This window comes from Ixodes scapularis, unplaced genomic scaffold (genome assembly GCF_016920785.2).
Source record: "Ixodes scapularis isolate PalLabHiFi unplaced genomic scaffold, ASM1692078v2 PGA_scaffold4__175_contigs__length_147842914, whole genome shotgun sequence".
Lineage (NCBI taxonomy): Eukaryota > Metazoa > Arthropoda > Arachnida > Ixodida > Ixodidae > Ixodes > Ixodes scapularis.
This window is the reverse complement of record NW_024609879.1, coordinates 77,755,677-77,770,201: the sequence shown is the minus strand read 5'-3', so window position 1 is coordinate 77,770,201 and position 14,525 is coordinate 77,755,677. Positions and strand designations below refer to the sequence as shown.

Genomic DNA, 14,525 nt, shown 5'->3' with positions numbered 1-14,525 from the left:
TCTAGACTGCACAGAGGCCAAGCGCGACGTCAAAGCAAAGTTCAAAACAGTAAAAGCCCGAGATCAAATAAAAAGACGGACACAAACAACAATCTCAATTGTTGTTTCTGTCCTCCCTTCCTGTTCCTTGATGACGGGTATGCACAATGTTGTAAGTCCGACAGCTTGCCTCTATCTTTTGTTATTCCTCTCAATATAATGTTGTCAGGATCATGCAATATTTTATAAAAAGACGTACAAAAATTGGCATTTGTTCCTACATATTTATTGCTCATAAACACTGGATGAAACATAAATTACAAAAATACACATTAAACTTGCGGATCGCTTTGTGGTCTGACGAAAGGCATGCGCCAGAAACCGTCGCTTGTTTTTTCTTCTACTTTTTGCATGTCTCATCTCTCGCCCTTTTAGTTTTGTGTCTTGGGTGTTGACCACCAAGAGCAATGGAGCATTCCTGAAAAGCTACACATCATTATATACCATGATTAGACACATAAAGGGCACTGTGAAGGCCCCACACCTTACTTAATGAGCACTATCAAAAACCCATAAATCAGCCAAATTAAAAAAAAAAAAAATTGAGCACCGTTGAAGCATAGTTGGGTGCAAAAGTTGCCAATTTTGATACAGGTGCAAAGCTGGCAAACTGAAAACACAGATAATAAAAAACAAAAACAAAGCATGTTCCCAATATATTCAAACATAACTGATCTTGGGGTTTTCAAGAATGCCCAGGCTGTTTCTTATTGCAACTGTTTCTATTTTTAGTAATAAAACACACAATTAGCTGCAAAATGCCACAAGCAACCTTGTTTTCAGTAACTGCCAAAGCAAATAAACTAATGCAAACATTAGTTGTGTCCTACTGCAAGCTTCGTTCATACAAAATTTTGGACCACCTAAAACAGTGTTCTCAAAATCATTTGAACATGGGGGTCTCCCCCAAAACATCGAGGGCCAATGTAAGGCACGGGGGCTGGAGGGTCAAGAAATTTGTTAAAGGGACGTTGTGCTCTCTGCTTTTTGTAACTTGCAATTTCGACAGCGGCATTTTTTGCTGTGATTCGTTTGTAGCACTCCTTTTGGCCCTTCCGAGATGAAATCACAAGAATTAAAATGTTACTGCCGCAAATGTACTGGCATTTTTAAGAGGACGAGAGAGCAAGTACACTGCCATTCCCGTTGCTTACTTCACTCGAGAATTATTCAAGCTCGAGATGTCTCGAAAGGAAGTCTTCATTCGACAGTTCTTGTTTTTCTGAGGATTTTTGATAGCACCAGTTTGAGAACATGAAATGTCCATACAGGTGCTAGATCCTACAAAAAGACATGAAGGACAAATAGAAACGAAATACTTGGCAAATGAAAACGGAACAATATAAACTACGTAAATATGATATAAGAGCAAAGCTACGTTTCGAGGGGAAATGAATTGGCGCCATGAGATCATTATACATGCCTTTCAAGTGACGTCACGCTAGGGAAGGACGGGGCCTCGCACCATACTGGTGGTTGACTTCACACCGCGCGGACGCGCTTACCAAGCATATAGATGCCGCTAACGGCCCGGACATGCGCTAACATGCACAATATTTTCAACAAAGGTGCCAATAGTTGTATTACACATAACTTGGAAAAACGTGCTGAGCTTACGATGATGCCGTTTATCCAGTACGTGCGGAATTTTTCGGCATTGGTGCGATTGCGCTACGAGCAGAAAGTTTCGAAACTTGCCACCGACGAAGTTTTTACGGGAAGGGCTGCCGTGTCACCAGAAAAAAAAAAAAAAAAAAAACTTAATTGCGCGCCCCATAATTTGACAAGCGGCTCTAGAAGTCGCTTGTAGAAAAATTGTTACGATTTTCCGAAATACTTGTAAACCGTCATAATTTAAGCCCTGAGACAAGGATAAATCAAATGACCGAAAAGACAACTCTCATTGTCTCAGGGTTTATATTATGTTTCCTAACCGGCTCGTTTGCATACTTTCGCTCCTTGCAAAGGTTACCGTCTCGCGGACGGCACAAACCGATGCCTCAGTGGCGGCGTCTCGACGAGCATGCACACGGGGCCACCGCCGACCGATCCGTCTGGCCGTGCTCGCGGCGCGACACTCGCCCAGACTCGGCCGGGAGCCCCGAAGGTGCGCTCCAAGCATGGAAAAGGCGCTACGTAACGAAGGCAAAAGGCCATATACACCACGAACGAGCAAACGCCGATGCAAAGGTGTGCGCGAAGGGAAACAAGGGTATAAAAGTATCGTCGCTCGCCGCTGTCAAATGAGTCCCGGAAACTCAATAATCCGCGGCCGCATCCCTTTCCTGCCGGTCGTACTATCTCTGACTTGACGACTACTCTGCCCCGCGGGGCACGCCGACAAAACGATCGAACGATCGTCGGGATTCGGAGTAATTGCTACAGCCGAGCGCGGCGCAGTTTACCATTGCTCTCGCTGCGAAGGGCCGTCGAGTCAACCACCAGCATGGTGGATAGCGCTGTTCGACGTCATCATGTGACGTAGATGCAAGGCATGTATAATGGATGCCATTTGTAATGCTCGTTACGAAAACGAGGGCTTGCAGCCGGTTTCCTGTGGGCCGTGTCCAAGCAAGTTGTGCGCTGCGTGTCCAGGCAGTGAACAGATTAATTTTACCCACAGTTATCTATTATCTGCCAGAGCATCATAATCTGCATAATAGGGACTATAGTCCGAGTCACTAGTTGCACGCAGTACAAGCGAAGGCAATGACCGGCAAGGGGAAAAGGCAAATTTAAGGTGTCAATGCAGGTAAGTTGGTTCATGACTTTAAGAAATCACGAACTGCGCGCAACAAGACGAGGAAAACGAGAGTACAGCAGAGGATGAGCACTGACAGCCAACTGAAGATTTAATAAAAACGGCTCAAACAACAAAAGCCAACCAACGCCGCAACAACCAATGGGTAACAACCAATGGCGTGTCGCTCACCAGGCGTTTATAAAATCTATCTATTTTTGTGTAGATAAATTGAAGGCTATAGCGTACGCAGTGCACCGAGCCGGCTTTTTCTAATGCATGCTTCTCCAGCACCTCTCTTTGCACTTTTGTACGCCCCCTGCTAATGATTATGGTATCTTCGAAGATAGGGTGACAGAGACAGTCTTAGCAGTGTACGTACAAATAACCTCCGGTCATTGACCGTAAGAAAAGGGCATGCTCAAGCATTCCTCATTGAGACAGCGTCCCGATTTCCCTATATAAACCTGGCGGCATGACAACGGCATTTGGTCGATGACAACTGCCACAAAATCTACAAACTTGTTGGCATGTTAAACCAGGCATGACCGCTTGTTACTGTTTGCCTGATTTGGCCTGGTTTACGAGCGGGCAAAGCTGTGCCAACTTGCGAGGTGCCGAGTACATGTATTGGCACATTGAACCGGTTAGTCATTTTTTCAAGTTATGTGAAGCCTTATGTAGATAGGAGGTCACCTGGGGCCTTTGTTTATGCTTTACTTTTGGGTCCTGAGAACCACTCTTGACTCTTTGCAAGGGTGTCTGAGAGACACCAATCAAAATGGACAAAGGAAACCTTGCTTTTAAAAGTCGCTTGACCTGGGCTTCATAGCTGTCAAGCATGGCGTGGTGGCAAGACCTGTATACAATGCAGCCTGGAGGGGTGACGTGCCAATATTTTGTTTCACAAGTTCCTGCCATACGACTCTGCCCATTCCAAACTTGTGAAACGAAACATTGCCACGTCGTGCCACCAGGCAACACTGTACAGGTCGTGCCACCATGCCATCTTTGACAGCTAAGAAGCCCAGGTCAAGCGACTTTTAAGAGCAGGGTTTCCTCTGTTCTTTTTGCTTGGTGTCTCTCACACACTTTTGAAAAGAATCGACAGTGGTTCTCAGGACCCAAAACGAAAGCCTAAACAAAGGCCCCAGGTGATCCCATATCTACATAAGGCTTCACATAATTAAAAAAAAGTGGCTAACCGGCTCAATGTGCCAATGGTGTTCTCGGCGCCTCGCGAGTTGGCACAACTTTGCCCGCGCGTAAACCAGGCCAATAAGGCAAACAGTAACAAGTGGTCTTGCATGCTTAAACATACCAACAAGTTTGTAGATTGGGTGGTAAGTGCAATCTACAAAATCCCATTGTCAGGCGGCCGGGATCATATACGACAATCGGGACGCTGTGTCAATGACAGTATGCGTGAGCATGTCTTTTCCTGACGGTCAATCACCAGAGGTCACTTGTACGTACATTGCTAAGGCTGTCTGTGTCACCCTATCTTCGAAGATACCATAATCATTGGCACGGGGCACAGAAAAGTGCAAGGAGAGGTGCTGGAGGCACATGCAATAGAAAAAGTTGGCTCGGGGCGCAGCGTCAGCCAGCTTTCAATTTATTTACACAAAAGAGATAGATTTTATAGATGCCTGGTGAGCGACAAGCCACTGGTTGGCTTCGTGGTGTTTTTCTTGTTTGAGCCGCTTTTAGTAAAACGTTAGTTGATAGTCAGCGCTCGTCGTGTGGATTACTCTCGTTGTCCTCGTCTTTTTGAACGCTGTTCCTATTTTTTTAAGGAAACGGCAAGCACTAAAAAGGCGAGTGAGGAGAGTAACCTCCTTTCCTATCTAACATTCCTAGTGTTTTCCTTCTCTCCCTTCCACCTTCCTAGTGCTCACCTTTTCTCTCTTCGTCTGGCGTTGCCTTCGCCTGCACTGCACACAACTAGTGACACGGAGTATAATTGATAGACAGAACACTCACAGGTGTCAAAGCAATTGAACGACTCCTTCGGGATGATGCCGCTGGTTGCAACTTCGGGACGATGCTGCTGGTTGTAGCTTTGCCTCGCCCTTCAGATGGGTTGATTTACCTTAAGTACCCGGAAAAGAATAAGAATGACAGAATGAATCAATGTGATGTAAACCAGGGCTGGGCAGAGATACTCCAAAAAAAAATTCTGGAATACAAATACTGAGATACATGTTTTCTTCACGCGCAAAATACAGATGCTGAGATACATTTCTTTTATGCAATAGGTATTCCCAAGATACTTCTGCAAAACCGGCAAAAAGTATTCAGGAATACAGATACAGATACTTATAGATATACATTTGTTCGCGAACGGTGCTAGGTGGGAAAGGGGGGGGGGGGAGGAGGCGGGCTGGGGGCTGGGGGAGGTGGTGTAGTTTGCGGGAAATATGAATGATAATTTACGCTTCTGCACCCTTTTTGTGCCATTTTATGCTGTCCCCCTTACCTGAAGCTCCTTATTTATTATTAAGGCCGCTAAAGAAAACATGTCACCCCCGTTGACCCACACAGTTACAGAATGGTGAAGACTGCGTGCCATGCTTGACAAAAGGCATCTGCCCGAAATGAACCCTGTTTTGCCGTGAGGGCGCATCTCAATCTGTCGTATTATAAGCTTCAGAGTAACCCATAATGTCAGGAGATTGAACAACAGGACCATACTTTTTCTCCACTCAACTTTTTCACAGCATTCTCTCTGCTAAATTGGAAAGAGTGGATGGCTTTGTGAGAGGTGCTGATTATATTATTCTTGCCCGTAACATTTTTTAAACTATAGTTTTTTTTTAAATGTCGGTCATTGATATGGATTACGTTATAGGGTGGGTTGATATTATAAATCATAAAGCAACTTGCACCAAAGAGATGTTTATCTTTTAAATTTATCTTAAAAAGAACAAATGTAACGAGATACCGAAGTACCTAAGTCCGGCAAAGCATCGCGATACATCTTAAATGTATTTCACTACTGAGATACAAATACATTTTTCCAATGTATCTAGATACAAAGATACAGACACTTGAAAGTATCTCAGGATACTATCGCGGTATATTTCTATCGCGATATTGCTCAGCCTTGCTGTAAACAGTGACCATCGCATTTAATACCGTGAATCTGTGACTGGATAGGTTCAATACACTGCCTTCCGTGAGATGCAGTATGCTTAAGTTGTGGAGAGACACATTACAAACATGGTCCTTTGTTGATGTCCTGGTAGAATCATATTTCATGACATTACTTGCGTGCTAAAATGTAGTCATATCATTGATGTGCTACTGCATATGGTTCAATGGCAACGGCAACTACATTACCGTTCCAGTAGCAGGTACAATTAGGATAAATAATAATATATTGAACAGACATTGTACTTCAGGGTGATTATCAGTGAGAAAAGAGCTCAACAAATTACTTGGTGATAAATCAGTCAAAAAAGTGAAAACCGTTTACAACTTCCTGTAACGCCGAATAGGAGCGCAGCCCTTGAGGAGGAGGAGGGAAGGGTACTGAAGGAAGGGTAGACCCCTCCCCTCCTCCTTCTCCTCCTCCTTCTCCTCCTCCCCTCATTCTTCAATACGCTCCGGGGGGTCACCTGACCTCGGGGGGAGGGGGTCACGTGACCTCGGGGGGAGGAGGGGGGTGTCGCGTGACTGGAGTGGGGGGAGGGGGGGGGTCACGTGACCTCGGTGTGGGGGCCCACGTGACCTTCGGGGGTCATGTGGGGGTCACCTTGGGGGTCACATTACCTTGAGGTGACCTCGGTGGTCACGGGACCTTGGGGTGACCTGGGGGGTCACGTGACGGGTGACCTTGGGAGGGTCACGTGACCTCGGGGTGACCTTGGGGGTCCCATGACCTTGGGATGACCTTGGTTACGCCGACGGCGACGCCGCTCAAGCCGGAAACGGGCGCCTAAGAGCTGCGCTCTAAAACATCCCCTACATATACAGTATATGAAACAATAGCTTCTCACATTAGTACAGAACTAATCTTAAATTGCGAGCTGTAGCACAAGACATCAATCTTCGTCCTGTCGTGTGCTGCTCTTATCATGCATAACGTTAACCAACTCGCGCAATTCGCTACCCTAGTACATCAAGCTACCTTAACAGAGCTTCCAATGGATATGCGCACTTGTGAATGATGCAAGAAACAAAATACGGACACCGTAATTAGGAATATTTTTATAAGTCAACAACTTGTGCAAACATTAAAGGGATACTGAACCGAAATTTGCATTTCACAAAGTAAGGCTGCAGAAGTGTTGAACCGGACGCTACGAACTCCAAAACATCACTCGTACATCAATGTCTCAAAAGGATGGCCGTACTTCTGGAAAAGAAGGGCGCGATCAAGCGAGTTCTTTGACGTAACTGTCCTCGGGGAGAATTTGAGAAGGAGGAGAAGCGGCCGCGCTTCTCTCTTTTTCGCTTCGGTTCACCAGCTTGACGGGACGTTGCGCGGAGGAGAGAGAATGGAAATCGTGACGTGCCTTTTCTCGTTGGCCTCGTGGCCGGGTTCAATCGCGCACTTCTTTTCCAAAATATGCGGCGATCCGTTAGATATATCGCTGTATGAGTGATATTTTTTGGTTTTGCAGCTTCCCACCTATCCGCCCAGCCTTGTTTAGTGAGTTCGAAATTTCGGTTCAGTATCCCTTTAAGTAGCGTTCTCCCCTTTGCAGGAATAATAAAAACCTTTTGAGTTATTTTTCTATCACATTGGAATTAATGGGAAAACTTAAGAACATCACAATGTAGCAACATCAGAATTCCGTGGCCAGTGTGAACGGTCGAGAGAAGTCCGGGAGTCGAAGGATAGGCGCCTCCGTCAATTTCTGTTTCATGACCTCGAAGGCCGCTCCGGCATCTGTTCCCCATGCGAACGGCTTCTTGCCGGTGAGCTGCGTTAAGGGCCGTGCCACTTCGGCGAAGTGCGGCACGTGTCGGCGGTAGTAGGTCATGAGGCCTAGGAACCGACGCACCTCCGTCTTGTTTTGGGGTGCAGGAAAATCACGAACGCACGCGATTTTAGCTGGGTCCGGCCGTACGCCTTCTGCTGACACAATGTGACCCAGGTATTTGACCTCGGGTTTCAGGAACTGGCACTTCGACGGCTTGAGCTTGAGACCAGCGGCCCTTAACCTCTGGAAAACAGTCTTTAAGTCCTCCAGATGCTCCTCTAGGCTGTTGCTGTAGATGATGATATCATCTAGATATACACAGCATATCTTACCTAGCAGGCCTGCGAGCACGACATCGGCTGTGCGTTGCCATACAGCCGCGCTGTTCACCAGCCCCATCGGCATCCTGGTCCAATGGTAATGTCCCGACGGCGTGTTGAAGGCCGTTTTTTCACGTCACGTGATTCCCACCAGCTTGCCCGCTCTGTGATTCCGTCACGTGATTCCCACCAGCTTGCCCGCTCTGTCCCTTTTCGGAAGGACATTCTCCCAGTCCTTTAGAATGGCGTCTAGGGTTCCCTTCTTTACCAGGCTTACCCTTGACCCGGTGTCAATAAGGCAATGGACCGTGGCGCCACCGATTTTGCACGCAACAATGGGGCTCGTTTCTCCACAAACATTTACCACGAGCTCCTCTACTGCCCCTTCTCTGCGGTTTTTAGAGAGGGGCCGCTCTAGTTTCCCGGCTGATGGGCAGCCCGTGATCCCAGAGGTCTGTGATCTCCTGCTTCTCCCTGGTCCCCATCCTCAATCTGCCTTATGTCGGCTCGGCCGTCGCGGTGCCGATGTGGGCACGACCGCGCGAAGTGGCCAAACGTCCCACATACGAAACAACCAGAATTGGTCTTTCGCGGTGTTCTCGGTGGAGAACGCCTCTGACTGGTTCCAGCCGCACCGCGAAGTGACAAGCTCTGTTCAAATAGCCTCTCGAGCCTGTCCAAACGTTCGCGCACTTCGTCCTGAGCCTTATTGGGCTCCTCAACCCGCCTACCGGCAGTGTGCCACCGTTAACGATGCGTTCGTTCCGTTCTTCTTTCACCACGATCTCGATTGCCCCGTCAAACGTCTCGGGGTCCCGCGAAAGGGTGAACCTCCTAATAGGGTCTCGAAGTCCTCCGACGAACTGCGATAGCATCTGTTAACTGAGCAGTTGTCTCCGCATTTCCCGTTTTTCTTGGGCACCCTCTAACGCGTTCGTTCCCAGGGTGGCATTTCCCAGTACGCGCAATCGACCGGCAAACGCGCGCACGTCCTCCCCCGCATTCTGTTTGGCCGCTAAGAATTTCGAGAGCTTCACGTTCTGGGGCTCAGTGTCAAAGCGTTCAAAAGCCAAAGCTTTGAATGCCGTAAAGGTCGTGACCGCGGCCACACACTCATCTTGCCATGCGAAGGCGTACGCGGACCCGACCATCTTGCAGCGAGCAATCCCAATGAGTTGGCTATCTTGCCATCCCCCCATGCTACCTACTTGCTCTAGAATTTGAAAGAATTCCCTGACGCATACCGTGGTCCCGTCGCCCGTAAACGAGGGAACAAGACCCCCCAGAGCCAACATCCCTGCACCCAGGGCATTCGGCGGAGCCACCGGTGTCTGAGACATCGTCTCGCCTCTCCTGTCGGGTGAGGGCAAAAAGGTCTCACCGTTTTCCTCAGCGATTTAAGCTACGAGATCCCACCGCTGCCACCAATTGTGACGACCCCAGTAGGGGTAGCACAAATACTTTGTGGTGGGTCCACGCTGAAGAGAAGAGAAGCGAGAAGACGATATTTAGTCTCAACAGAATAATCTCAATGTTAATATCGGTGCTGGGGCCGCCTTTTGCTCACCTCTCGCCCGGAGTGTTCTGGGTGTCCCGTCGCAGGGGTTCCTTGGGAGAAGGGACTTGGAAGGACCGGTCATCAACGTGGCTCTGGTTCGACGGGCAGGTTGAACCGAGGAGGCTCAGGATGCGGCGAATCGGGCTTGCTCGGATGTCCGTCGATGCACGCTGTCCTCTTGTGCTCTTGCGCTGGCTTTCACGTTTCACCGCGTACGTCGCGATCACATTCTCTTGTTCTTCGCTGCCCGCATCCCAAAAACCCGTCCTCCGCCTTCGACTCGCTTCCCTCCAAGAGAGTCGTCTTTTTTCACGTTCCGCCTGGCTCGCCTCCCTCTCTCCCCGTCCCTCATCGGTTTCCAGTTTTCCCTGGCCCCCTCTGTCCATTTCCTGTCCGTGCCCTCCCCGCTCCCATGTGTCACCCCCAACCGCGCGCGTCCGAACTTGCTCGCGCCGCGCCGGCGTCTCCAACCATCACCCCGGACGACGTCACCCTACAAGTGCACATAAAAACTCTCATATGGATGTGAAAAATAATCCCATAAATGGACGTAGAAGCTCCCAAATGGTTGTGAAAGAATAGTCCCACAAATGCACGTAAAAAACTCTCATATGGATGTGAAAGAATACACCCGTGGGTCCAGGTAAGAACTCCCATGTGGATGTAAAGGAATATTCCCGTGAGTCCACGTAAAAACTCCCATAGGGATGTGAAAGAATACTCTTATGGGTCCACCTAGGAACACTCTGACGGAAGTAAATAAATACTCTCATTGATCCATGAACAGACTCCCGTGCTGATGGGAGTTCTGTACTACCCCCCCAACCCCCAAAAAACTCTGTCCTGCATAGGAGTTAACTCTGAACTCCAATCCGCAAAGGTATATAAAACTCCCATATGGGAATTTTTCGCAAAGGTATATAAAACTCCATATGACAAGCGATTTACTCCCATCTGGGTATATTTTCGTTTAGTGTGTACACTGTTCAATTCGCGTAGCGAGTGTCGATAGAACGTTAATGTCGACGAACGCGTGTCCATGAAACGGCAGTCCACAAAACATGTTTTTAGGCGAAACAATAGGAACCCGTTGCTGCGAATGACGCCAGCTCATACCCTGTATGAGCTGGCGTCATTCGCAGTACACAAATCATGTTTTTCGGCGAAACAACAGGAACCCGTTGCTGGGAATGACGCAAGCTCAACACGCCGAAAGGCAGCGCTAATTCTACGCAAGAACGTCTCGAAGCTGCGATGTCGTGCCCGTTTGCACTCCCAGAGAACCGGGTACCGCCACCGCGCAGATATGTCACAAATACAAAGCAAGAAAACTCTGACATAAACAGGAGAAAAAGTAATGCACGTTCTCAACTAGCAGGCCCATGCCTCGCAAAACGCAGCATCGAACGAATGCATGTAAACGGTAGACTTACCTTCATCGGGCGGATGCACTTGGCTTGTGACTGAAGCTACGTGCCAGGCATCGCTTAGTGAACCCGATCTGGCTTCCCACGCTTCGAGCACGGTAAACAAAATGGCGATGACGCGACCGCATGTGAACAAAGACACTTCATCGAGACTTGGGCAGGCTTTAGATTCGAGAGTACACTGTAACCCGCGCCACTGGAGCGGTGAGGAGGGGAAGCCTCCTAGCAACGCGGTCACGACGCCAGGCTGGCCAGGCGCCCAGGGGACCAAGGCGCGATCGGATTGCGATAGGTTGGTAGTCGGATGCCGTTTTACCAGATGCAGCTAATCGGAAGACTCTATTACCGCGCGCATTTTGTTTGTTTTCTTCCAAGGTGGTTAGAAGGGTAGGAGAGGCCATTACGTCAGCCGCGTAGCTTCCACAAGCTATGCTCACTTGACGCCTTGCCTCTTTCTCAATTTCCTCCTTACCCTCCTCACTTATCGGGCCAACGCACAGCACGTGACCGTCGCGTGGTTGATGGTTGCGGGTAGCAGGGAGCGTGGTGGTGGTGCGTTTTATTTATCAGTCATCGAAGCTATTATCTGTGGCCCGCGCCCAGCCTACCGAATCGGCGCCTGCCGTGCTTCGTTATGTACCCTCAAGTTTAAAGTAAATGAATTCTGTTTTCTACAGACCGTTACTATCCTGAAAGCGATAGTATTCAACGTGGAACGTCAGCGCTGTAACAATTGCGTGTTGGCGTGTCTTCGCTCCTTGGTCGCTCTCCCCCTTCCCTCGTTGACGGCGAACGCAACGTCTTTTCGTTGACGGTGAGGAGTCGAGGAGTAGTGAAAATTGACAAGAAAATCGCTGTAAAGTGACGGCCACTTTTTAGTGTACGTTGGAAAAGGATACGGCCCGCAGCTCGCTGGCAAGGCGCAAATCATCGGAATAAACTTGCCGCGCCGTTGTTCGCGCTCTCGAGTATAGGAAGCTGCCGCGATCTCCGTAAACGAACGTTTCGTGCCAGCAAGAAACACGGTATATTGTGCAGTTTCCAGTTGTAGGGCGCTTGAGCCTTTTCAGCCGCTTAAAGCGCTGGAGACAAGCGATTAGATTGCGTCTGTAGCCGCTTTTGTCAACCACGAGAAGGCAAGACAGTCGCAACTCGACGTTGACGTGACATTCAGCCGTGGTGTTAAACCAGCAGTCTGTCCCTCGATTTGTGTTGATGAATCCCCCATCGTCACGTCTAAATACAAAAGACGCGCTCACTCAAGAAATAAAATGGTACATATCATGTGTCGCAAGGGTAATCCACATGGCATTTATTTAAATTCTACGTAAAAAAAGAAAAAAAAAAGGTTGAATTGACGAGAGCGTCGTTGACCGAGAACGTTGGTCACCCCAGCCCATCGCCCCGAGATTAACGAGGGACAAAATATACTACTAACCATACATTCGAGGTCATTGTTCAGGCTATTTACACGAGAAAAGTTCACAGAAAATAAAAGAAGGTCGTGTGGGCGTTCCTTCCGTCCTTCCATTCAGCAGGGCGATAGGGCATACGGTCTGCAGGCATTGAGCGCCTAGGGCTTTCCCGTGAACGAGCTCGGCTCCTTGTCCGCTCCGTCGGTACGGTCGCAGTGGTTCCTGTGATTGCTTCTGGGAATCCTCGGCGTGTAGTTGAAATTCTTTCTTTCTGCTCACTACCTCAAGTCGGAACGCGCCCGAAGTCGAAGTGTATTTAGAAAAAGTTCCGTCGCTTGTCGCAGCGAAATACCAGTGACCGAGCGACGTGGGCGGACATCTCGACTGCAATAAAGTGCAGGAGACTGCTCGGGAGTTGTTTTGGCATTCCTTCGTAACTTGCGCAAAACTCGCAATCATTTCGCTTCGTGAACAATACGGATTTCTCACTTTTTTTTGTTCGCACGTTTTTCGTCGTAAGGTAGCTTCGTTAATCTGGCCTCTGGTTTGACGACATAATATTCTGGTGTAATGAATATACAACAAAATATATGTTGCCAACTTTTTATTAATTATGTGAGAAGTAAAAGGAACCTTCCAAAAATCCATCTGGATTCAATCGATACGGCACGGGCTTGCTAGCCGATCGTTGTGCGCGGTGGTGTAATGGTGCACCTGGGAACACCCTCACCTCGTTCGCCGACTCCTTTGGGAGAGAAGGTTTCGCGTTATAGGAGTACGAGTAGGCTCGCCGGGTGTCTCCGGTCGCGAGGGGGTGTAAGGGTGCGCGATACACCCATGTACAGCCTTTTTTTTGTTTCTGAGAATGAACAGTTCCAACAAGGATACAAAACAGCAACAACACACCGTATCAATTTTCATCAAACTTCACGCGAATGATCGTGAGACGCCAATAAAGCTTGGAGGCGAACCTACGATGAAGTGGCAGCCAACTCTAAATCTAGACGTCACGCAGCACAATCACACGTCAAACTTTTGAAACCACTCAACCGGACTCGACTGTGCTTGAAACAAACAGCGGTAGGTGACACAAATGGCACTCCCGCTGATCGCGAGCCACGAACTGGACGTCAGCTTAAATCCCCTGCGTACACATGAAGGGGAGGATGCCCGGGAGTCGAGGCACTCGGTGAGGTTTGCCGGCCGTGCGGGATGCTACAGAGCGGGTGACCGGGGTCCTGGAAGCCGACCGTGTATACAGCAGCTTTATCGAGTCCCCTGCAGACGAAGGTGGCGGCGGCTGAGATTCGCTCCGTGAGCTGGCGGCGTCTCCGCTGCCATCGCTAGTCACCTTTTCGACACTCAGACTCCCGAACAGCTCTTCATCATCTCCAAAGCTCGACAACACAAAACCGCTCGCCCGGACAGCAACGTCCCCCGTGGTCGACCGTCATATTTAATAGGTTCCCCGCACACAGCAGGATCCCTGTAAGCGAGGACGCAGATCGATTGGCCAAGCTGGTCTACGTGTCGACACCGTCTGCCACCACCGCGAAAACGGCGACAGCACAGAGGGTTCACTCCTCGTCTGCGACTCTGACAAATTCGCGGTGCTAGCACTGCTCGGGCGGGCTCTTCCCTGCTAGGCAGAAGTAAGCCTACCTGGCGGGCGGCTCACCAAGTGAGACCTCCCTTCTCGCCGAATCCACATCCGCTGAATTCCTCGAACACACTTGACTCCTGTTTAGAGCGTAATTATAAGAATTCGATCATAATCAGAAACACATACATTCAGCCACGGACTCACCCAAACCATCGGCGTCGATCCACAAACTCGAAAACAAATGACAACAACCCCTTCTGCCAATGGGGAAGGGGGGGGGGGGACTTGTCGCCCTGTTCTATCCGTTCATCCGTTCTACGCAGCGATGATTGAGTAAGAAGCGAAAGTTACCTGACACGCATGAAAGTGTGAATCGAACTTTATTGTCCAAATGTTGAGGTAAAGCAAGATATTGCTAGAAATGCGCATGATAGTACCAATGAGTTCAACCAAGTTTTTCTTAATTTGTGCCTTAAGAAACGTCGCAGA

At 48.9% G+C, this 14,525-nt stretch overlaps 1 long non-coding RNA gene across 1 annotated transcript; it reads right to left on the bottom strand.

The window, feature by feature from the left end:
* Positions 1 to 249: 249 nt before the first annotated feature.
* LOC121837609 lies at positions 250 to 9,896 on the bottom strand. The gene is made up of 3 exons (XR_006078257.1): positions 9,601 to 9,896; positions 4,766 to 4,874; positions 250 to 465 (listed from the first exon to the last, which is right to left on the bottom strand). It is a non-coding gene; the product is annotated as an uncharacterized LOC121837609 (long non-coding RNA).
* Between the last annotated feature and the right edge of the window lie 4,629 nt (positions 9,897 to 14,525).